The sequence below is a fragment of the Triticum dicoccoides genome, chromosome 4A, assembly GCF_002162155.2.
Source record: "Triticum dicoccoides isolate Atlit2015 ecotype Zavitan chromosome 4A, WEW_v2.0, whole genome shotgun sequence".
NCBI classification, from domain to species: Eukaryota; Viridiplantae; Streptophyta; class Magnoliopsida; order Poales; family Poaceae; genus Triticum; species Triticum dicoccoides.
The window spans coordinates 359,617,685-359,642,417 of record NC_041386.1 but is presented as its reverse complement, the minus strand read 5'-3'; positions in this window follow the sequence as shown (position 1 = coordinate 359,642,417).

The following is a 24,733-nucleotide window of genomic DNA, read 5'->3' as shown; positions in this document are numbered from 1 at the left end:
ATGTTGGAGAGGTGGGCTATTTATAGCCAGGAGGCAACCCAACATGATATGTCCGAAATGACCCTGGCTCAATATACAGCCGAACATGTCTAACGGTCGGATTTCAAACACACACGACAGCTTGACTTGAGCTCCAAGTAAAGCTGACTCAAATAACTCTGGAAGAGATTTTCTCTCATTGTCTTTGCCTGAAGACATAGGATTTTAGGTTAAGCATCATGTTAGTTTTCTGACTTTGTTTACCTCGACCCAACTTAATAGTTCAGTGGTTCCTATGACTCAGGAAAGAAGAAAATAAAACTACGAAAGAAACTATGTCCTCATGATCCATTGGGTTCAAAAGAATGTATTCACGTGTCATTATCTTCGGCACGAATGTCTTCCTGAACCACCATTGTCTTAAATGTCTTCATACATTTTAGGGGTTATCTTCGATGGGTAAACCGAATCAATGGGGACTTCTACCTATGTTCTCGTGTGAATCTCACAAACACATTAGTCCCACAACAAAGTTTGTTGTCAATACTCCAAAACCAACTAGGGGTGGCACTAGATGCACTTAAAATCTCCCCCTTTCTGGTGATTGATGACAAACTGGTTGAAGTTTTCAACTGGGATAAAATATGTGAAAGTTAAAGAACATGGTCATTAGCTTCATGAAATTGGAGGAGCTCCCCCTAAAGATGTGAATATAAGTAGTTTTCCTTTGAATGCAAATGCACATGGCAGATTTCACTTTGCGGAGATCTCCCTCTTTTCATGAAGTAAAATCAAAGTGCATACAGGAATAATTTGATGATAATGACATGCACAATGAATAATTGGCGTATGCAGAATGACTGCATGCGAACAAGTTTAATTTTGGTAATGCGCATGAAATGAGGGCAGAAAATGTAGCAGACGTCCATCATGACTTATGTTTACAACCCAAAACCACAAATGTTCAAGGACGAGAGTTGTAAAACTTAACATAATACAACAGACCCAACCCAAAAATGCCCACTTGAAGACTATGAACCCATATGCATCTCCTCCGTTTGTCATCGAATGACCAAAAAGGTATGAAGACATAGGGTGTCTAAGCGTTCTCGGATGGCGGTGGTGAAGATGTTGGTACAACCGGGTCGATGTCGGTGTTGGTCAGTGCAGAAGGGCCTGATACAACATCATGACATAGTGAAGTCAATGCTGGTGAAGTGGCTTCATCTTCCTCATCAATCACACAAGCATGGACGGTTGGTGTAGATGATGAGTACTCTGAGTCTTCAATCGACGGTGTAGCACACCACTTTGCATTTTCTGGGGGCTTGGAGCCAAATTTGAAGTTCTCCTTTAATCCATCGGCAACAAGGTCATCATTAGAGCATAGTAATGTGAGGCTCTTACAATCATGTCTATTAGCTTCATGAGCGACCAGTCATGATGCGGTTAGTAGAGAGATTTCTAATGCGATTGACGTCACCAAGTAGACTCTGCATTTAGCACTTCAACCATTCATGATGCTTATCTAGGTTTTGATGGAGAGAAACTAGAAGTTCTTTGTCTGCCAGTGTGCGAGCACGCTTCTGAGGTCTCTGAGGAACTGTGCTGGTGGTTGCGTTAGTGTTTGCACAACGAGGTTGATGAATCTGACCAATAAGTAGACCAGGAGCAGCAGTATTTGGAACATGAATGGCTTCAAGATGGCGTGAGATGCTTTGATGTGCAGCATTGTCTTCATCAATTGGCTTCTTGTCTGCTTGAGGATCAATAACTTCATGAGGCACATGAACATCAGGCAGGAAGATAATGTGGTTGCGAGCTGAAGCTTGATAGTTGAATGTTGAGCAATGCTTCATCAGAGGCATGATCCACCGCGCATAGAATTTAAGACCAAAAAGGTTGATACCAAATGCAGCCAATTGTTAGATGAAGAAATTAGGAGTATTGAACTGAATGCCAGTGAGGGCATTGTAGACCAATGTCTTCATGGTGCCTTCAAGCTTGGTTGAAGATGGATGCCCTTTAATTGGCCACAGAGTATGTCGGAGAATATGATAGATGGTCCGAGCAAGTACTCAAGGTCCTTAACCAGAAACTGAGTAGGGTGCAATTGTCGTAGCCAAGGAGCCCAGGTTTCACAAGAAGACCAAGCACATCAAACGCCTCTTCAACTCCATCCGCGATTACACCAAGGAGGGAGACATAGAACTTTGCAAAGTACATACAAATCTAAATGTGGCAGACCCGTTGACTAAACCTCTTCCACAAGCAAAACATGATCAGCACCAAGACTACATGGGTATTAGTTTCATTACAATGTAATCTACTCCCTCTGTTCCGAAATAGTTGTCGTTCTACGTTGCTAGTGCAAAATTCGTCACATACAAATTATTTGGTTGTTTCCTAAACTGCCCTTCCACCTCTCGCTCGCTCGCCCACTCTCTCGCTCACTCCCCCACTCTCTCGCTTGCTCACGGAATCCCTAGCTCGCCGCCACCGCCACCGCCGCCTCTCCCTCGTAGGCGTCGCCGCCACCTCTCCCTCGCCGGCGTCTCTCACCTGCTTCGCCTCCGCCTCTCCCTCTCGTGTCGTCGCCGCCTCTCCGTTTGACCCGTCGTTGTCGCCCCTTCCAAGATCTCATTTTTAATTTCCGGCGGGTGGATCCGAAGCCGCCCCTCCTGCCCCTACCGCAGCACCTCCAGGCCTCGCCGGCATCGGCAGGCCGCCAGGTCGACTTACGCGCTGAGAAGAGCCCCAAGAAGGCGGCGAGCAGGGCGGCATCGGCGCCCATCGTGAAGTCGATGGACTCGATGTACTCGGTGTCGCCGTCCTGAGCTGCGTCCTGATGCCAACGTCGCTGCTGCTGGACACCAGCACCGGGCAGAAGAAGATGCCAACCCCTTGCGACGTGCAGGGGTTGGTGAGGGCGTGGAGGTCGGCGCCACCAAAACAAGTTGGTCCACTTGATCTAGCAGAGCAGGTCAGAGCAGAGCAGATCCCTGACGAGCTGGTCCTCTTCGCCTTGGTCTCTTCTTCATCCTAGACCGAGCGGAGCATCTATGCTTCATCCTACATGTCAAGTACCAGTCATCCTGCTCTGTAGTGAAATTCAGTTCACTTGCTTAAGTATTCTTTCAGTCATCTTTGCTCAAGTAGTAATGAAATTAGCCCCCTCGTATCATCATCTGCTTCATAATTTTTCCTTGGAACATTTCTTCAGTTAATATGTGCTTAATTTCCATTTCAGTATTTCACACAACCAATATTGTGGGAGTATATTCAGTGATTTCAGTTAGTATGTGCTTAATTTTCAACTATCCTCATGCCTAGAAATTTAACCAATCAGTTTTGCAAATTGCACTTGCATTCTTGTTAATAAATCAGTTTTCTAGCAGAACTTAATAAATCAGTTTGCCACAGATATATCCAGGTATAATAAATTTCTTATGCCATACAAAATTGAAAGATTGTGGATGTCGCCTAGGGGGGTGGTGGTGAATAGGTGTTTTAAAATAATGACGGTTTAGGCTTGAACAAATGCGGAATAAACCTAGCGGTTAATTTGTCAAGCACAAAACCTACAACAACTAGGCTCACCTATGTGCACCAACAACTTATGCTAAGCAACATAAACTACTAGGTGATAGCAAGATATATGACAAGAAACAATATGGCTATCACAAAGTAAAGTGCATAAGTAAAGAGCTCGGGTAAGAGATAATCGAGGCACGCGGAGACGACGATGTATCCCGAAGTTCACACCCTTGCGGATGCTAATCTCCGTTTGGAGCGGTCTGGAGGCACAATGCTCACCAAGAAGCCACTAGGGCCACCGTAATCTCCTCACGCCCTCGCACAATGCAAGATGACGTGAATCCACTAAGGGACCCTTGAGGGCGGTCACCGAACCCGTACAGATGGCAACCCTTGGGGGTGGTCACCGAACCCGTACACTTTGGCAACCCTTGGGGGCGGTCACCGGTACCCGTCAAATTGCTCGGGGCGATCTCCACAACCTAATTGGAGACCCCGACGCTTGCCCAGAGCTTTACACCACAATGATTGAGCTCCGAACACCACCAACCGTCTAGGGCGCCCAAGCACCCAAGAGGAACAAGCTCAAGGGTACCCAACACCCAAGAGTAATAAGCTTCTCAAATTGTAACTTCCACGTATCACCGTGGAGAACTCAAACTGATGCACCAAATGCAATGGCAAGGGCACACAGAGTGCCCAAGTCCTTCTCTCTCAAATCCCACCGAAGCAACTAATGCTAGGGAGGAAAATGAGAGGAAGAACGAAAGAAGAACATGAAGAACTCCAAGATCTAGATCCAAGGGGTTCTCCTCACTTAGAGGAGAAAGTGATTGGTGGAAACGTGGATCTAGATCTCCTCTCTCTTTTCCCTCAAAAACTAGCAAGAATCCATGGAGGAATTGAGAGTTAGCAAGCTCGAAGAAAGTCAACAATGGGGAAGAACACGAGCTTAAGAGATTGGGTCTCAATGGATAAGAGGACCCCCTTTTATAGGTGGGGAGAAAATCCAACCGTTGTCCCCTCACTCAGCCGCACGACGTGGTACTACCGCACGGAGTTGCGGTACTACCGCGGTCGGCTGCGGTACTACTGCTGCAGGTTGCGGTACTACCACATGCGCAGCACTAGCCAGATGAAGGCCTGTTGCACAGGGCAACGAGTGGTAGAACCGCCGGAGTGGTACTACCGCGCGCCCCTACGGTACTACCGTAAGGCAGGCAACACTAGGCGCAGAGAAAGCACAGAAGTAAAAAATTACTTCCGTACCTACTTCCGCTGAGGGAGGACCTGCGCAAAACTCCGGCACGGTACTACCGCACCCGAAGAGCGGTACTACCGCGTAGGGCGCGGATGTAAAAAATTACATCCGCCCCTACTTCCGCTCATGCTGCTAAGCCTGGCCAGAGCCCACGGTACTACCGCGCCCGCGGCGCGGTACTACCGCGTAGGGCACGGATGTAAAAAATTACATCCGCCCCTACAACCGCTCGAGCAGCTGCGCCTGGCCTGAGGCCACGGTACTACCGCTCCCACAGAGCGGTACTACCGTGAGCACCTGCAGTACTACCGCAAGGGCCTGCGGTACTACCGCTCCGGAGAGCAGTACTACCGCATGCCCCAGATTAGCAACACTAGGAGTCCTTCATTTTGCAGAGAAGACAACAGAGGGAAACAATAAAACCAGAACTGCCATAACTTCTGCAAATGAGCTCCGAATTGAGCAAACTCAAGCTTGTTGGATACAAGACAACGAGTAGAATCAAAATAGAGACGAGAGAAACCTCCAACAGAGAAGAACCGGCAGAACCTCCAACATCGAAAACATCATAGAAGATGCATGTGAACTCCGTTTTCGATGAACTCGAGCTTGTCATGAAAATGACCAAAAGCTCCAAATCACACAAGGAGAAGAACCAAACAAGAACCAATAAAGATGATGCAAGGATGCAATGGTTTGAGCTCTCTACGAACGATACGATCAAGCAACTCATCGAGAGCCCCCCTTAATAGTACGACAATCGATCCTATAACCCGGTCTCCCACAACTACCATGAGACCGGTAAAATAGAAAACCTATCAAGGGCAAACCTTTGCCTTGCACAAAGTCCACTTGAGCTAGATGATGACGATCTACTCCTCCTCAAGATGGACCACCTTTCTTGATTGCGTTGGCTCGATGAAGACTAGTTGATTGCTCCCCCATACTCCACTATGGGTGAGCCACTCTTCCGCTCATCTTCACAAGTCCATTGTCACCACAATGGACGGCAAGCTTCACACACTTGATCTCTTCATGATACATCACTTGAACTAGCACACCGTAACCTAACCCCACAAAGAACTCTCACGAAGACCATGGGTTAGCACACAAAGCGTAATGGGCAATGCTTACCATACCATGGGATCACTTGATCCCTCGGTACATCTTGTGTGCTTTGTGTGTTGAATCTTTCCAACTCTCTTCATTTGGATGATGTCTTGAAGGTGGACATGAATGATCACACAATCTTATTCTTCAAGACATGCTTGCAATAAGCTCAACACTCACATGACAAACCTTTGACTTTGGATAATTCCTTAATAGCACCGTGGTCATCACAAACTCTCCTTGAAACCAACAAATGGACTCCAAGAAAAGCCTATGGACAAAACCTTCAAATATAGCTCAAGGCAACCATTAGTCCATAGAGATTGTCATCAATTACCAAAACCAAACATGGGGGCACTGCATGTTCTTTCACAAATTTTTCCTGTAACCAGCAGCACTGGACCACAAAAATGAGAAGCTTCACGGAAGTTGCCTACCTGCAAGCATTGTTGCTGCAAATGACCTGTCTCTGGGTCTTGATTTTTCGGGAAAAAGAGAGATCCCGAAGATCTCACCAGGCACCAATATTCAACAACAATCTTCAGCATTGATCACAAGGACTAGATTATTGGACGACCAAGCAGGCTGATAATTCAAAACTTACCAACCAAACATGCTGGTCTGTTCTTTGGAGTCTGCAAGTTGAGAGGTTAGGATATCATGCCCAAACAATCTTCTCAGAAATTATTTGGTTCAATGCTGCTCCTGAAAATTGAGACATGCCATCCATGCTACGATCTTCGATCGCCTTCCTTGTCAAGAATTTATTTTTGTTGTTGCAACCACTGTTCAGAAACCCCTCTTGCATTTCTTTGATGCTTGAACATGAAAAAAAGCTTTGCAGTGTACTCTGTTCTTAAGTTCAGAAGCTACTTTAGTTCAGAAGCTACTTTAGTTTAGTCCCAAATTAAGCACATACTAGTTGAAAATTAAGCAAAACTGATTGCTTAAATGTATATTCAGTGACTGGTTAATTTGCTTCAGTTAGTATGTGCTTAATTTCCATTTCCATTTCAGTATTTCTGTAGCACTCATATTGTGGGAGTACATTCAGTGATTTAGTGATTCAGTTTGGAGGACTTGCTGCTTAAAATGGAGTAAAATGTTAATGCAACAGGAGTAATCTGTTTCAAAATGTTCAGGAGTGCTTAAAATGGAGTAGTGTAGGACTTGTTGTTGTTTTCTTCCAGGCAGGAGTAGCAAATGTAGCAGCAGTACTGTAGGACTTGATGTCATGGAGTAACTTGTTACTGTGAGTGAGTTTATAATTGTACCCACTTGCAGCAACTTGCTGGTCCTTATGTTTTCTGTTACTTGTGCTTGCAGTAATTATAACTAAAATTATAGCACATGCAGCTTCAGTATTTTAGCACATGAAGCTCTTGGAGTAGGACTTTTTGGTGCTATGAGTAATTTGGATATTTGCATGCACAACAAGTCAATTTGCAATTCCTTGTCCTACACCAAGCTACTCCCTCTGTTCGGAATTACTCGTCCAAGAAATGAATGTATCTAGATGTATTTTAGTTATAGATACATCCATTTTTGTGACAAGTAATTCCGAACGGAGGGAGTACTCGTATAACAAGCTACTCGTATAACAAACCAAGGCAAATCTTTGAGTGACTATAAGGAAAATCTCAAGGATTAAAATGTAGGGACGGCTCAGGAATTGTTTTCTGCATTCAGTATTTGACTGACTGTTAGCAATCCTCAAAAGTGTTTTTCTTACTGAATTTTATTTAGTTTAAACTGAATTTGATAGGAGCTAGGTAATCTGCCTAGAGCTGCACCTGCACCTGCCTCGTTTAAATGGAGTACTCCACACAAGCAAATGAAACTTTTGAAACAAAAATGATTTCTCTTCTCTTCTTGCTCTCTTCTCTTATCTTGTCTTCTGAAACTTAAAAGCAGCAGCAGCAACAACAACAACAACATGTCTTTTTACTCTAGAATTAAACGAAACATGTCCTTTAAATTAAAATGAAACCTTTCCTTTAATTAATTAATTATATAAAAACCTTTCGTTTAATTAATTAATCTGAAACCTTTCCTTTAATTAATTAAACTGTAAACTAAAGGATTACACATGCAAGTCTCACAAAATGGAGAAAAAATACATGGAGTAAAAATGATCACAAAATGGAATTACACATACAAGTCTCACAAAATGGAGTATTACACATATGGAGTAATTTCACATGGGATGCACTCCGCACAAGACTCATCTCAAGGAACTACACATACTTCACATCTCAAGCCTTTCCTTGTTAACATGTGGTATTTTATACCCATTTCCCCCCGCATGGTTCATGATCTCAATCATGCACATTTGTAGAGTTAGGAAAATTCTGTTGAGCTTGTAAACCTCATAGCCTTCAAATTCCTCCAAAACACCTGCAATAAGGTCTTGTAGTGTTTTAGGACTCAGACAATCTGTCAGCGATTGCAGCGACTTAAAAACCCAAGGTCAAGCACATTCAAATCAGGACTGTTGGCAGGCTGTTGTACTAATCTAATGTCAAGTCCAGTTTTTGCGATAGCTGCTAGAAATTCCTGGTCACCTGGCAAGATATGGGGCTTAGCATTATCCTGCTGCATGTAGATGGTCTGTCCAGCATCATTTTCCGACCAAACTGCTTGTATCGCTGGCAAGACCTTCTCTATTAGGAACTCCCTCATCACTTTTCTGTCGACCTTTATTGACTTTGTCTCTATTGTACCTCTGGGCCTGTTGTCACTTCTCCTCTGAGCAGGAACTTCTTTCACGAATGGCCAGATACCGATTTTCCCAGAGAAGGTCACGTTTCCTTCGTTGTCCCACCTTGGCCTAGCAACGGCCGTCAAGAACATCACCTTGACAATACAGTTGCCGTGTATAGGCCTCGTAGGCTCTTCCTCCCCATCTAGCAGATAATATGTTCTATTCTTCTTTGTCATGTTAAACCACTTCTCGTCAATATGGACAACGTTATGCATAGTCTTGAACTTAGGCCTCGCAGTTGCTGTTGTTCCCTCATCAAGCATCGACAAACAAAAATTCATCCTATCCATCTTATTCTTTTCCTTTAAAGCCGGCTTCACATAGTTTGTATGCCTCCTAATCAAATTCAACATGAACTTTCTATGAAGTGTGGTAGGGCTACATCTCAGTTGCCAGGCTAGTGATCTAATAGTAGACCTCCTGTTTAATGGGATTGTTAGGATTTTTTCTAGGTTAATGTCCTTAGGCTTTCTTCCAGAATTTCCTTTTCTCTGATCAGCAACATCTACCTCTTGACCTTGTTGAATTTGCAACGTTGCTTTCCTCCAAATTCTTTGTATATTCCAAACACCCACTCCAAAAAAATTTGCAATGTCTTGCGTATCAGTTTTCTTAAAAGTGCCTCCTCTACTCATACACAGTGTATGCAATGCTACATAAGCAGCAAATTTTTGCTGGTCATTGAGGGTTTTATTTTTTCTACCAACTTGCCCAACACCTGCACCAAGACATACAACAAAGAAATCATTAAATGATCAAGTGATGAAATGATCAAATGATGAAGAGATGAAATGATCAACTATAATTGTACCTGGATTTTGAACAATTTCATCTCCCTCCATTCCATCTTCTGCATCTCCTTCCATTTCATTTTCTACATCTTCATCCATTTCGTCCACATCTTCTGGTGGTGGAGTGAAGTTGAGGTCTGGGAGATCCATTTTGTCCTGAAGATATGAATACGCAAGATGAAGATGAAGAATAAGTAGAAGTAGAAGTAGAAGAACAAGAAGAAGAAGAACAAGTAGAAGATTAAGAAGAAGAAGAAGAAGAAGCAGGAAGAAGAACAAGTACTCCCACAGTTATTTTATTTCAACAAATTTTTATTTCACAATTTTCACTCTTATTTACTGTCAATATTTGTAATCTGTCAACAAATGGCAAGAATGTTCACTTAAGGCTCTCTTTTGGTTTGCTTGTCTGAAATGAAATGAAGTAAACTAAAGTGCAGTCCATTTTCACCTTTCCTTGTTTCCTTGTTTTGATTTGATTGTAAATAAATAAGATCTCATTTCATTTGGTTTGCTTGTGTCAGGGAAAAGAAGCAATAATCCATCATGTGAGTGTCAGGGAAAAGAAGCAATGATCCATCCTGTGAGTGAGACCATCAACACACACACACACACACCATGTTTTACAAGGATCACACACTATGTCAACAGAGTAAGTGATCCCATATTCCCATTGGATTGAGATACCTCTTTTTTCCCATTATTAGAAGCATGTGGACATTGTTGACACTTTAGTTTTCCACATCTGTCATTCACACTTTGCACAATTTTCATTCTTATTTACTGTCAGGACTGTTGGCTTTTCTTAATGTTGGTATCATTCATTAGGATACACCGTTTTATAGTCAGTTCTTTAAATATCCAAGTATTGATCTCAAATGGTCTATTGAATTTGTTTCCATTGACCCACGTGCAACCGCTTCATGGTCATCGGTTGCAACACCATGGGTATCATTGGTGGCTACCTGCACAGCAACCCAGGCCTGTACGTGGCCGGTTGCTACTCCAACTGCCAGGGCATCAACAACACGTCCAACGGTGCACCGTGCACTGGGAAGGGCTGCTTCAAAACCACCATCACCCCAAACCTCACCGACTTTGCGGCGCTCTTGATCATCAACCAGAGCAGTGTATGGACATTCAACCCATGCTTCTACGCTATGCTTGCAGAGGTTGGATGGTACAGCTTCAGTCAGTAGGACCTTGTCGGGCATCTTGGGTTCATCAACAAGAGAGCCAAGAGAGGTGTCCCTGTTATTTCTGACTGGGCCATCAGAAATGGCTCCTGCCCAAAGGATGGAGCAATGGTGCCAATGGGTTATGCATGTGTCAGTTCAAGCAGCTATTGTGTGGGTGCAACCAATGGCCCAAGCTACATGTGCAACATCAATCTCTAAATTTGACAATTGGACAACATCAGCACGAGGACAACAACAACATCATTTTCTCATGCATTACAGGTTTCCCAATTGATCATTACACTCCAGTAATTTCTTCTGATGCCAATTGTGAGGGTGATGATCTTGTCTGATTGCCATAGTTATTGATCTTAACAAATTCTTCCTGATTGAATGTCTCCTGATCAATTTTACAAACTATTGTACCTAAAAGCATCGACAAATTCTCCCAATTCTGCATCTGGCGAAAACTGATATGAATTGGGAGCAACGAGGAGTACCTGGCGAGGACCAGGTGGGGGAGCAGCCAGGACCGGGCGGGGGAGCAGCAAGGATCAGGCTGGTCAGTGCAGTGAGTGGTGGCCACCAGACTGGGCGAAGGAGGAGGAGGTGGCCGCGGCTAGGCTGGGGCGGCGGCGATCAAATTGGGAGCGGTGGCCACCAGACTGGGCGGAGGAGGAGGAGGTGGTGGAGGGTGGTGGAGGAGGAGGAGGTAGAGGGCGGAGGAGGAGGTGGCCGGACTAGCAGCTGGAGGAGGTGGAGGCCGCAGGTGGCCTGGCGGAGGAAGGCTACGAGAAGGAGCCTAGAGGAGGCGGAGGAAGACGACGACTCGTTTTCAAATCAGGGGCATTTTTGTACATTTGCTCGTTTTCACCTGGTCCGAAAAAACCCCCAACGACAACTATTTCGGAACAGAGGGAGTAGATTATTGACTCTAGTGCAAGTGGGATATTGTTGGAAATATCCCCTAGAAGCTATAATAGAATGGTTATTATAATATTTCCTGTTCATGATAAATGTTTATTATTAGTGCTATAATTTATTGATCGAAAACTTAAATGCATGTGTGAATACATAAACTACATTGTGTCCCTAGTAAGCCTCTACTAGACTAGCTCATTGATCACAGATGGTTATGGTTTCCTAACCATAGACATGAGTTTTCATTTGATAATGGGATCACGTCATTAGGTGAAGGATGTCATGGACAAACCCAACCGTAAGCTTAGCATCAAATCGTTTAGTTATTTGCTATAGCTTTCTTCATGTCAAGTATCTATTCCTTCAACCATGAGATGATGCCACTACCGGATACCGGAGGAATGCCTTGTGTGCTATCAAACATCACTTTGTAACTGGGTGATCACAAAGGAACTCTACAGGTATCTTTGAAGGTCTCTGTTGGTTTGTATGGATCGAGACTGGGATTTGTCGCTCTGTGTGATGGAGATATATCTCTGGGCCCTCTCGGAAAGTATAACATCATGAGAAGCTTCATGTGACTAATGAGTTTAGTCACGGGGTCTTGTATTACATAACGAGTAAAGAGACATGTCGGTACCAAGATGGAACTAGGTATGGAGATACCGACGATCGAATCTCAGACAAGTAACATATCGCTGGATAAAGGGAGTTGCATACGGGATTATCTGAATCCCTGACATCGTGGTTCAACCGATAAAGATCTTCGCTGAATATGTAGGAACCAATATGGGCATCCAGGTTCCTCTATTGCACTACAAAAAATACACTTCCATGATGATACGTGTTTGTCACAGTATGTCAAGGTTTCTGTCATGCATGTACATGCATGATAATTTTATGACAGAATCAAGATAGTCATACCTATATTGTCATAGAAGTGTTTTATGACATTACCAAAATTATCATCACGGAAGTGTCCACTTCCATGACGATATATTGTGCATCATAGAAGTGTTTTCGTCAAGGGTAACTGACATGTGGCATCCACCGTAATGAGTCGTCGTTAAGCTATCGGGTTCTGGTTTGGATCCGATAACCCGTTAACAGCTGGGACCAATGAGGATTTTCCACGTGTAAAATTATAATTGGCTATAGCAACCACGTGCCAACACCGTGAAAAGGACAAATGTCAACCGCCTAATGGACATGAGGCGCCTATCATACGTCGACAAGTGGCAAGGCCCATCAGCGGCCCATTTAGGTTAAAAAGGTTGGCCCAGTCAAAATTAGCGGGATGGCCCATTAATGGCCTACTTGCAGATGGCCCATTCGCAGTTAAGGCCTATACGGCTAGTCAAATCGGCCCGTCAACGGCCCGTTCTAAACTTGTCATCATCGCGACCCATGGTCACTTCCGGCCCTTTAATAGTCCGCTAAGAATTTGGGCCGAATTACGGCCCGGTGTGTTTCCGTCCTGTTAAAGGTCCTGCTTCATTTGGGCCTATTTATTGGCCATTGAAACTTTCAGCCCATAAATGATCGTGAAGGATTTGGGTCATATTCGGCCATGTCTGACATTTGGCCTGTAAGAGGCCCACTGTAGATTTGGGCCACTTCCAGCCTGTTGTGATTTTCGGCCTGTTAACGTTGGACGAAATCCATGGGCCATATGTGTCCCAACGTCACATCGGGCCTATTAATAGCCCATATAAAACTGATACTAATCAAGCCTGAGCGGACTTCCGGCCTGTTAAAGGCCCGTGTAGTAGGTTGGCGCATTTACGGCCCATCTGAATTTCGTCCTGTGAATGATCTGCATTGTAAATGGGCCACCACGAGCTCAGATACATTTCGTCCTGTTAATGACGAGTGGGTTATTTGGCACAATCAGGGCCCAATCTCACTTTCGGCCTATTAAAGGCTCATGTTATTATGGGCTCGAGATATTTACACATGTTAACGACCTATTGTTACTGAGGGCCCAAATTATGCTTAGGCCTGTTAAAGGCCCATTGTGGGCACGGGCCAACGAAAAATATGAAAGCTTATGCTGATTTAGGCCTAGATATTTTTAGTGGGCTACATGCAAATTATGGCCCATAATCGATTTTAGCCGAATTGGAATGGGTCTGACGAATGTTGGCAGGTTGGGCTCCTATGAAGCTTTTGGCCGAATAAATTACTAAGATAAACCTTGACTATACAAAAATAGCATCGTAATTTCTACATCCTTTGGTAGCACAATAAATGCTGAATCACAATAATCTAAATTCCAACCATACATCAAAAGTCCTATTGGCATAAAGTTTATAGTCCTTACAGATAAAAGCACCATCAGATGTATATAAGCACAAATCATTTTACCTGAGTGCTAATGTTTCAGACTGTAGAATCTGATGGAGCAGCATGATCTTCCCCTTTTTACCGCCATTACTCTTGAACAATGAAGCAAATTCCTGATAGTCTAGTTTCAAAACCATTCATATCTTGACGACATTTGTCAACCACTATTCTTGTTTCCGAAACGATGCCCATTAGGGATTGGACTTGTGTCTGGAGCACAGATATATCACTCTGTGTAGACGGAACATTTTGTTCAGTAAGCGATTTGGATGAGGTTACCTTGACAACCAACCCAGAATTACAGAGGAATGTGCTTTTTGCACTGTTAGTGGAGAGATACTGATGCACTACAGGAAGAGGTGACATTGTGCCTATGGTAGCCTCATGACCTTCAGGTGGTTGTGGTTGTTCAATCATTTGTTCCATAGCTTGCTGAAAGTTTGAACTTGTAGATTAGTGTACCAAATAAGCTACTAATGAGATAAAAACAAACAAAGTAGGTTCCACGTTTATACATAACTTATTTTGGTGAACTACTGTAATACATTAGCATGTATTGCAGTGCCAACTACATAATAAAATCACTTTCGAAACATATGTCCATGTAGCATGCCTACTGTATTGTCTATTTCCTCACATTTGTTGAAATCTAAGGGTAAAGAGACATGGTTTAAAGTAGGATGAACATAGTATGACATCATTCATATCATGGGCAAACGGATATAAAACAAATAGGTTATTGTATCATTGTGTGGGCACGTGAATATCACAACTAGATTACAGATCAAGACCAAAAGAATATCCTTCATATCTTTTAAACCGAGTAAGGTGAAGTGATGCGTTAAGACAACTGCGTATAAAAGTGAATAGAGTAACTGACATTGGTTGCAAACCAAGCAGTTAAATGAACACGTCACAGTAACAAGCAGTTCAAAGGCAGCAGGAGGAAGGACTTACAACAGGGGCTTGAACTGGTGTCCTCATGCCCTTCATCTTGCTAGTGTGGCAATCCTTGAAGATTTGCACTACATTAGGTTCATGTTCTTTTTGGTCCGCACAGGCTTTCCTTTGTATTTGGAACAAGTCAATATAAATACGATAATATGGCACAAAAAAGAAGGAACTAGCTGGTATTTATAAGAGGCTCGCAGTGTGCAATATAGCTACGAGAACCTGTTGTCTGTTGGAATTTCACTTTAGAACGGTTGGTCTTGTTCTCCAAATAGTTAACCAAGAAGAAGATACACTTATAAGGCACATACAGGAATACAAGTTCTATATGATGATCAAATACATATACCCTACCTGATACTTTTGATTAGACCAGTGTTTAACAAGGGTTGTCTAGTCTTCATATGTAATATATTCCACTAGAGATGTTTGGTCGATTTCATTGTTAGCCTTGCCTTCAAAGTGAGTTTTTCTAAGGTGATACCGATACTATTGCAGAGCAGACTAAAAAACATGAGTGCATGCTTGCTTAGTTGCATCATCTTTCAGCTCCAACTTGAACCTCTTATATTGAAAAATGTGAGTCTTATTAGGAGGAAGCTAGAAACTATGGGATAGAGCAATACAATATTACAAATTGCAATGAATGACATTACTTACGGATAAATGGTCAAGGAAGGTGTTAAACTGGGCATCATCCTTCTCATTCCTGTACTGGATCCACATTGGGAGGATACATGCATGACACCTAACGACAACGGCTACCTCTGATACTAACTTGGCTGACTCTGTGGCATCACATGGCCTTTTTAAACCTGCCTCAGAATGGATCTCCATTCTTCCTCCTTTAGATTTTTCCAATGTGTCAAGCATTATCCCTGATGTCTGTTTCCGCTTGCGCTGTGGTGCTAGGTGCTAGTTCAACAATGAATATGGAAAGTGTTAGTGCACATCAAACTACGAGAGTACATATAAAGGAGCATGCAACTGCAACTTGACTCAGTCAGGTACCATCTTGGTGTTGATGTTCATGAGGTTCATCTAATCTTACCAAGTCGTGTTGTGTCAGCAGTGCTTCCGAAGTAGTGTTAGGTGCGGAGGTAGCTTGGGAACTGGTCAGTTGCGGAGCAAACAAACGAGTTGTCGGATTTTGGGTTCCGGCAGACCCTTGAAGTTCGAACACTGGGGTGCGCGCGGAGATTTAGCCTTCTACCTACCTGCACCCCTCCGCCTCGCTAAGATCTAAGCTATGGAAAGAACAACACAAGAGACACAGGGTTTATACTGGTTCGGGCCACCGTTGTGGTGTAATACCCTACTCCAGTGTGTGGTGTGGTGGATTGCCTGTTGGGCTGATGATGATGAGCAATACAAGGAAGAACATCCTCGCGAGGGTCTGTTCTTGGCTAGGGAGATGAACTGCTAGGAGGAGTTCAGTCACCCTTCTCTCTCTCTCTCTCTCTTCTCGATTGCGATCCGATCTTTTTTACCCTGTGGGTGGCTAGTCCTATTTATAGGCAAAGGCCCTGGGCCTCTTCCCAAATATTGAGTGGGAAGGGCGCCAACAATTGGCCACTTTGAAGGGGAACATCTGGTACACTTATCCTGACTAAAGTTGGTCCTCGCCTGCCAAAGGCTCTGGTGGTGACACTGGCTGGGGCTCCACAATGACTTCCTCCCTGCCGTTGGACTGGTCTTGGTCTCGTTGCACCGAAACGGGTGCCTTTGCTTGATGCTCTCGCCTGCACTTGCTCCCTTTGCACCAAAGAGGAAAGGAGGACACTGCGCGGCTGGCGCCCGCCTGGCGCCTTTGGTCGTCATGGCTTGCATCACGGGCACCTTGTGAGGTACCCCACCTTGATCTCTCCGCCTCCTCGCGAGCCAGCCTGATGAGGCCGTGCCTGAGGAAGCTCCGTGTCGTCCGCCCCACGAGGCTTGGCCCCTCGCGAGGGTCTTGGGTCTGTGTTGATGAAGACGGGTCATGCTGGGCCCCCCTTTGAGCCACGCCGCAGGCCGCAGGCAGGCAAGTCTGGGGACCCCCGTTCCCAGAACACCGACAGTAGCCCCCGGGCCCAAGGCGCGCCCGGACTTGGCCGTGCAGGGAGGCGAAAGGGCAAGAGCGAAGTGCCGCGGGCGCTAACAGCCTGCGGCCTTGGGCGCCGCGTGGCGGTTGATTGGACGTGGGCGTCTCCACTTCCCCACGGCGCCTCGGCAACTGCACGGATTGGACAAGTCCCTGGATGCAAAAGCGGATCATGATTACCTGCGATCGTGGAGGTCGGCGGTTGGCCTTCGCCGGCCATAAATATGGAACGGCGCATGCCCTTCCAGTCCATCCCTTCTTGCTTCTCCTTCTTCCCGGTCTTTGCTCCGTCTTGCTGCGATGGCTCCGATCCGCCGGTTCTCGACGGCAGAGAAGGGAAAGGCTCCCCGAGAGGAACCAGACCCGCTCCCGCCGAAGAAATAGCTCGCCCTCCGCGGCCGGGACGAGGGGGCCCATTAGGTGGTGTCGAGGACCTGGTGCGAGCGGCCACCGCCGGGGTTCCCGCTTCCCTTGTACGCCCACATCGAGGGCTTTGAAGGAGTCGATGCCGATCGCCACGGGCGGCGCCGCCGTCGGCGCCGACGGGTCACGAAGGTGTGGGTCGTCCCCCCTGGGGTCCACACCGAGGGCTCCTCCCGAGAGTTCGTGCTCCATGCCACCATGCCTCCTCAGTCTTGGATTCGCCTTCCTCCATTCTTCGCCTCCATCATCCCGCAGGGAGAACTCCTGGAGCTTTGGCTGCAGCACGCCGGCTGCAGCACCCTCGCGACCGAGGCAGAGGTCGTGGTCGTTGCCCCGGGCGAGGTCTTCATGACTCGAGGCTGGAGCGAAATCGCCCGGGTCTACAGGACAAGAGGCGCCTTCGCGATCCACTTGGAGTACGACGGTGCTTCGGTGATGTTCTTCAAGGTCTTCGATGCGAACGGGCGTCGACTGGAGTGCTGCCCCGGGAGAGGTGGTCGGGACCCTGCTACGGCGAGGACTGGGCCCGCCGTCCGCTCCCTTGGCGGCTCCTCAGGCGGCGGAGGCGTCGGAGGTTCCAGCGACTCCGGTGAGCTCTTCGCGACTCCGGAGACGAGCGACGACAGCTACGAGCCCCCGAGCCGGCGCCGCTCCTGGAGCGGGGCGGGCTCGTTAGGCCGTCGCCGACTCTGATCTGGATGGGATTGGCGCCGGTGCTCGACGGCCCACTGTTGATGATGGCGTCTTTTGCAGGGGCGCGTGTAGTTAGCGTCCTTTTAGGATCTGTTCCCTACGAGGAATCAATGACGCGTCCCGTGGGGGCTTGTAAGGTGCATGTGATCCTGTTTTGTTAATATAACCCTTGTCATAGAATTGTGCGAGTTGCTCATTCCGTCTTAGCTCAGTTCTCCCTTTCGAACTTCACGAGGGCTTGGTGCTCTGCGCCGACAGGTCCCAGTCCCAAGGCGGCTTCAGCCGTCGCTGGTATGCCAGGTCACGATGCCGTGGTCAAGGCCAGGAGGTGAGCGACCCGGGGTCCGGTAAGAGCACCTGAGTCGCGATGCTCAGGAGGTCCCCTTTGGCGCTCAAGCAGCCGTCGTTCGGTGAGAAAGGAGAGCGGCGTCGCTAACACGGGATTGCATTAGGTGCGGGGATGGTGCCACGGTAGCTGGTGCTTCCGGGTGGTGACTTATCTCGAGAATCAGGGGCCGCTCTCTGGTGTGTCGTCGGGTCCGTGCATCGGCAGGCGTGAGGTTGCTCGGCAAGGTCCTCGCGTGTCCCTCCCCTCCCGCCTTTGCTCCCCTTTCTGCTCTACGCCCTTGGGTCCCGGCCCTCGAGCGAGTCTCAGCCGTCGCTGGTATGCCAGGTCGCGATGCCGTGGTCAAGGCCAGAGGGTGAGGGCTAGAGAGCCAGTAGGAGCCCTGAGTCGTGATGCTCAGGCACCCCCCCTTTAACGTGCAAGCGGTTCGCGCGGATGAGAGTGAAGGAGACATCGCGAGGGCCTCGCCTGATGCAGCTTTTTTAGGAGATCCTGTAGACCCATCATAGAAAGAACGAGGGGTTGCCATGACAATTGACAGTCAGTCGTTGGTTGCTTCCGAGGGGCGATGAGGCACTGAAGGCTTGACGAGGTGGCGCCATGCGGGGCTGCCGCGGCCAGAGCTCAGCCATTCAGGTTTGTCGGTGTTGCAGGGATGGACCCATGCGCAAGCGTCGTGCCGTTTGGGAGCAGCTCTGTCAGTTGGCGTCAGTTGAGCGGGAAACTAGGTCAAACACATTAGCCGCGAAGGAGTGGATTCATTCAAATAGATGCTGGGAAGGCGGACATCACTGGGTCAGGCCCGAGCGACTTGGGGATGATGCAGCCCATGGGGCGCCCCCAACAAAGTAAGCTAACAACATGAAATAAAAGGGATACATGCCACAGGGACGGGCCCACGCGGCCTGGGAATAATGCAGCCCTGGGGGGCGCTCCCAGCTAGAATGAAACTTGAAAGATGTCACCTGATGATGTCGAGGACGAAGGAGTGTTGGTGTAGCAGACTCGGTGGGCTGCGAAAGCCAATCCTCACGAGCCCCCAGGCCCAGGGGCCTCGGGAGGCTCCGGAGGCGCTGGTGGCTCCTCGCGGACCATCTCCATCTCCGCCAGGGCTGCGGAACGCCTGGCCTCTTGATCCCCCATGATACCCCTCATGAGGCGCTGGTACGTGGCAGCCGCGTTCGGCAAGCTGTAAGGTATGCGAACATAGCTGTGGGGTGGACCTTCGCAGCGCCCCACTCACGAGGGCCAGAGGCGCTCCAGAGAGGCGACTCGATTGAGCCCTGGTATGTCGATGCAGACGCGCAGCCCACCATCCTCGCCTAGATGGGGAGCCACAGCTGGTAGGCGGCGGCCGCCTTTCAAGACTCTTGACTCCTTTAGCTCCTGAATGGCCTTGCTGACGAACTCCTGAGGGTCTGGCTCTCCTTGCCTTACTCCTTCTTGAGGGAAACGTGCTTCGAAACACGCCTCCATGTGGTTCCCAAGTGCCTCCCTTGTGACCTTAGCCAGGTCGGTGGCCCTCCAGGGGAGAGCCCCCGAGCCCTGCCTGAGGAGGGCATCGGGCGCACTTTCCTATGCGATGGAAGGAGGTTCCCCCTGGGCAGGCGCGGGCCCTGAGGGGGCTGCCTCCTGAGGGGCCGGGCCGGATGATGTCTTCTTCTTCTTGGGGGCGGTCTCGGGAAGCCTCCTGCTTTTGCGATCCGGGTCTTCCAGTGATGCGGCCTGAAAGGCTCGTTTTAGGGAACACATCGCGTCCTTCTCTTCACAGGGCACCGTGATGACTCCGCCACTTCCTGACACCTTGAGGACGTTGTAGCTGTGGTGAGTTACGGCCATGAACTTGGCCAGCGCTGGGTACCCAAGGATGGCGTTGTACGGCAGGCAAATGTGGGGGACGTCGAAGCCGATGAGCTCGGTGTGGTAGTTGTCGCGTGCCCCGAAGGTGACAGGGAGGCGAACCTGCCCAATCGGGACTGTGGAGCCGTCGGTGACTCTGGAGAAAGGCTTGGTTGGCTTAAGCTGGTTGTAGGGCACTTGGAGATTGTTGAATGTTTCCACGGACAGGACATTGATCCCTGCCCCGCCATCGATGAGGGTCCTGGTGACCACCACGTTGCCGATGATTGGGGAACAAAGCATCGGGAGGACTCCGGCTGTGGCCGCACACTTGAGCTGATCTGCTGAGCTGAACGTGATGGCGCACGCCGACCACCTGAGAGGGCGCGTGGCTTCGAGCTTGGGGAGGACTGCATTCACTTCGCGGGCGAACTGCTTGAAGATGCGTTGAGAGGCTGGGGCTTGAGCCCCGCCCAGGATGCAGGCGATCGCGCGCGGCTCCTGGAAGCCCCCGGCCCCCTCGTCCTGATGGCGATCCTCGTTTCTCCTTGGCTGTGGCGGCAGCGAAGGGAGGCCTGCGTTGCCTTGCGGGCGATCCTCGCGAGGCTGATCCCTCTAGTCTCCCTCGCAAGGAAGGTCTTGCCAGTGATCCTCGCGAGGTCGATCGCGCCACCCTTGGCGTGGGCAGCAGTCTTCCCAGCGTCCTGCGTTCCTTCCTCCTCCTCGACCGTAGCCCCAGTCACCGCGGTCGGGGCGATGGCCGATCCTTCCTTCTCGCACGGCTCGGAGCTCTTGACATTCGTTGGTGTTGTGTGTGTGGAGGTCATGGTACACACAGCACCGAATGCCCTTGGGAGATTCGGGTTGATCTCTGCCCCTCTTGGTGTCTGGTTCTGCCGCGAGCACGGCAGCCCCCTTGCGCTTCACATCCTTGGCCTTGGGCATCTTCTCTTTTGGGTCTGCGGCAGGCAGCTCGAGGAGGGAGAGACGCCCTTCTTCATCCCTGGCGCACTTGGTTGCCAAGTTGAACAACTCCAAGGAAGTGCACATGTCTTCATGCATCGCTAGCTCCTCCTTCATCTTGACATCGCGCACGCCGTCGGAGAAGGCTGAGATGATGGCCTCCTCGGTCACCTTGGGAATCTTGAGGCGTGCGTTGTTGAAGCACTGGATGTACTTCTGCAGGGTCTCTCCGGGTTGTTGCTTGATGCGGCGCATGTCGCTCACGGCGGGTGGACGGTCGCGAGTACCTTGGAAGTTGGTGATGAAGCGGGTGTGCATCTCGTCCCAGGAGGAGATCGTGCCTGGAGCCAGGTTCAGGAGCCAGGTGCGGGCCCCGTCCTTGAGCGCCATGGGAAACCAGTTCGCCATGACCTTCTCGTCTCCGTTGGCAGCTTCGATGCCCAGCTCATAGAGCTGGAGGAACTCCGCAGGGTCGGCCGTGCCGTCGTAACAAGGAGGCAAGTCTGGCTTGAACTTGCCGGGCCACGCGACGCTGCGTAGCTCGGTGGTGAAGGCACGGCAGCCTGCTGTGGCCACGGGAGGCCTTGGGTGACGGAGAGCTTGGTCTTGCATGTCCCCACGCGCTGCAGCTGGGAGCAGCGCGGGGTCTTGACGTGCGGGAGCAGGAGCATGGTCGCGGCATGCTGGAGCAGGGAGCGCCCGGGCAGCTTCTTGCGGGCGAGGGATTTCTTGGCAGCTCTGCTCTTGCCGCGCTGGCACCTGACGGAGCGGGTTCCGCCCAGGGGCCATGCGCCTTGGAGCCATGGCGCCTTCTTGAGGAGGAGGCGGCTGGGGCACCCCTGGGGCTTCGTCACCTGCGCGGGGCGGGGTGCGGTGCAGCGGAATAGACGGTGCAGGAGAGCCCCCTGCGGCGCGGACGAGCTCGGCGACGCGGTTGAGCCATTCTTCATAGACGTCGTCGACGGGACGGTAGCGCAAGAGCTTGTTTGCCGTGATGAGCGCAGCTCGAGCCTCCATGGGTGCGCGGAGCGCGCGCGACGAAGAACCAGCTGGGGTGAGTGAGGGAGTAGCGGTGCGGCCGTCTTGCCGCACGGACGGATGCTGAGACGATGCGTGCTGCTCGTCCCCCGCCGGGCCGGTGGCGGCGTTGACGGCAGGTGACGGGGAACGGCAAGGACGCCTGCCGACAGGAGCCGTCTGGGCGACGCGGGAGGCGAGAGCGGCCCGGCGCTCGGCGCGGGCCCGACGAGCGTCAGACATGGACGCGATGGTCGGAGGAGAACAGGGTGGTGGAAGACGAATTCCGGCGCACCCCTACCTGGCGCGCCAAATGTTGGATTTCGGGTTCCGGCAGACCCTTGAGGTTCGAACACTGGGGTGCGTGCAGAGATTTCGCCTTCTACCTACCTACACCCCTCCTCCTCGCTAAGATCTAAGCTATGGAAAGAACAGCACAAGAGACACAGGGTTTATACTGGTTCGGGCCACCGTTGTGGTGTAATACCCTACTCCAGTGTGTGGTGTGGTGGATTGCCTCTTGGGCTGATGATGATGAGCAATACAAGGAAGAACATCCTCGCGAGGGTCTGTTCTTGGCTGGGGCGACGAACTTCTAGGAGGAGTTCAGTCACCCTTCTCCCTCTCTCTCTTCTCGATTGCGATCCGATCTTTTTTACCCTGTGGGTGGCTAGTCCTATTTATAGGCAAAGGCCCTGGGCCTCTTCCCAAATATTGAGCGGGAAGGGCGCCAACAATTGGCCACTTGGAAGGGGAACATCTGGTACACTTATCCTGACTAAAGTTAGTCTTCGCCTGCCAAAGGCTCTGGTGGTGACGCTGGCTGGGGCTCCACAATGACTTCCTCCTGCCGTTGGACTGGTCTTGGTCTCGTTGCACCGAAACGGGTGCCTTTGCTTGATGCTCTCGCCTGCGCTTGCTCCCTTTGCACCAAAGAGGAAAGGAGGACACTGCGCGGCTGGCGCCCGCCTAGCGCCTTTGGTCGTCATGGCTTGCATCACGGGCACCTCGTGAGGTACCCTGCCTTGATATCTCTGCCTTCTCGCGAGCCAGCCTGATGAGGCTGTGCCTGAGGAAGCTCCGTGTCGTCCGCCCCGTGAGGCTTGGCCCCTCACGAGGGTCTTGGGTCTGTGTTGATGAAGATTGGCCGTGCTGGGCCCCCTTTGAGCCACGCCGCAGCCCGCAGGCAGGCAAGTCTGGGGACCCCCGTTCCCAGAACACCGACATGAGTAACTCGTTGAGATGCCCGTACAATTGAAGCAGATGCTACAGCTAGTGGAGCAGGTGATACTATGTTTGTAGATTTAGCCGGCGGACTTGGTCCTTCCACTACACTATAAGTAGCAACAGAATCTTGAGGGCACATCCTTTTTCGTTGCACCCTACGAGTAAAACCATTCCCTACAATATTCTTTTCCTTGCTCTTTTTTGTCTTTGCCATGTCAAGCCGTACCCACAACACAAAAGAATAAAATCGCTCTTCAGAACTCACTCATGCATGATATAGACAAGTAATACTTTGATGTAAGACAACCATATGAGAATGGAATATGTAAGAAAAATAGGACGGCGTGACATATTCACAGCTATGATGTGTAAACTAAGCAGAAGGATTTTCAAGAAAATAGAAATAATGCAAGCTAGACACCATATGAAAGATGCAACCAATATAACTCAGCCAAGTTAAAAGTGTCTTGTCATAAGTGGCATTTTGAAAAATTAGAAGTAGTACAACCTAGAAATCAATGCAAGATGCAACCACTATCAAAATGCCATGTTAAAAGCGTCCAATCATGAGTGACGGATGCGGGATACACAACAGTACTACTTTGATGTAAGAACATGGTATGATAGATAGATGAAGTGTATTCTAGACACAGAAAGGCATGTCATATACACATGTATAATGTATAAACTCAGCAGGTGACATTTAATCAAAATAGAAGAAATACAGGCTAGACAACATATGCAACATGAAACGATTATCATACTGTCAACTTAGAGCAAGCTCCTGCGATGGTGGAGTAGGTAAGATAAATTCATCATGTAGACTTGGGACTTCAATTGCATTAGTAGTAGCAGTGGAAAATCTAGAGAGTCTCCATTTGCGTCGGTGTAGAGGACCACCAACATCCCCTAACTTACTCTTTTCCTTCCTCTTTTTTGATATTGCCTTCTGAAGTCAAAACCACAAGAAGATGAATAAAAGTAGCTCTGCATAACTGGTTGATGCATGATACAAACGAACACTACTTTGATGTAAGGCAAGCCCATGATAGGAGGATGGAACATATACAAAAAAAGACAACATTGCATGTTCATACGTACGATAGGAGGATGGAATATGTATTAAAAATAACAAGCAAAAGGCATTTCAACAAAATTAGAAGAAATGAAAGCTAGGCACCATATAAACATGCAACCGATATCACTCTATCAGGTAAAAAGTGTCTCGTCATAAGTGCAATTTCAAGAAATTAGAAGCAGTACAAGCTAGAAGACAATGCAAGATGCAACCTACATCACACTCC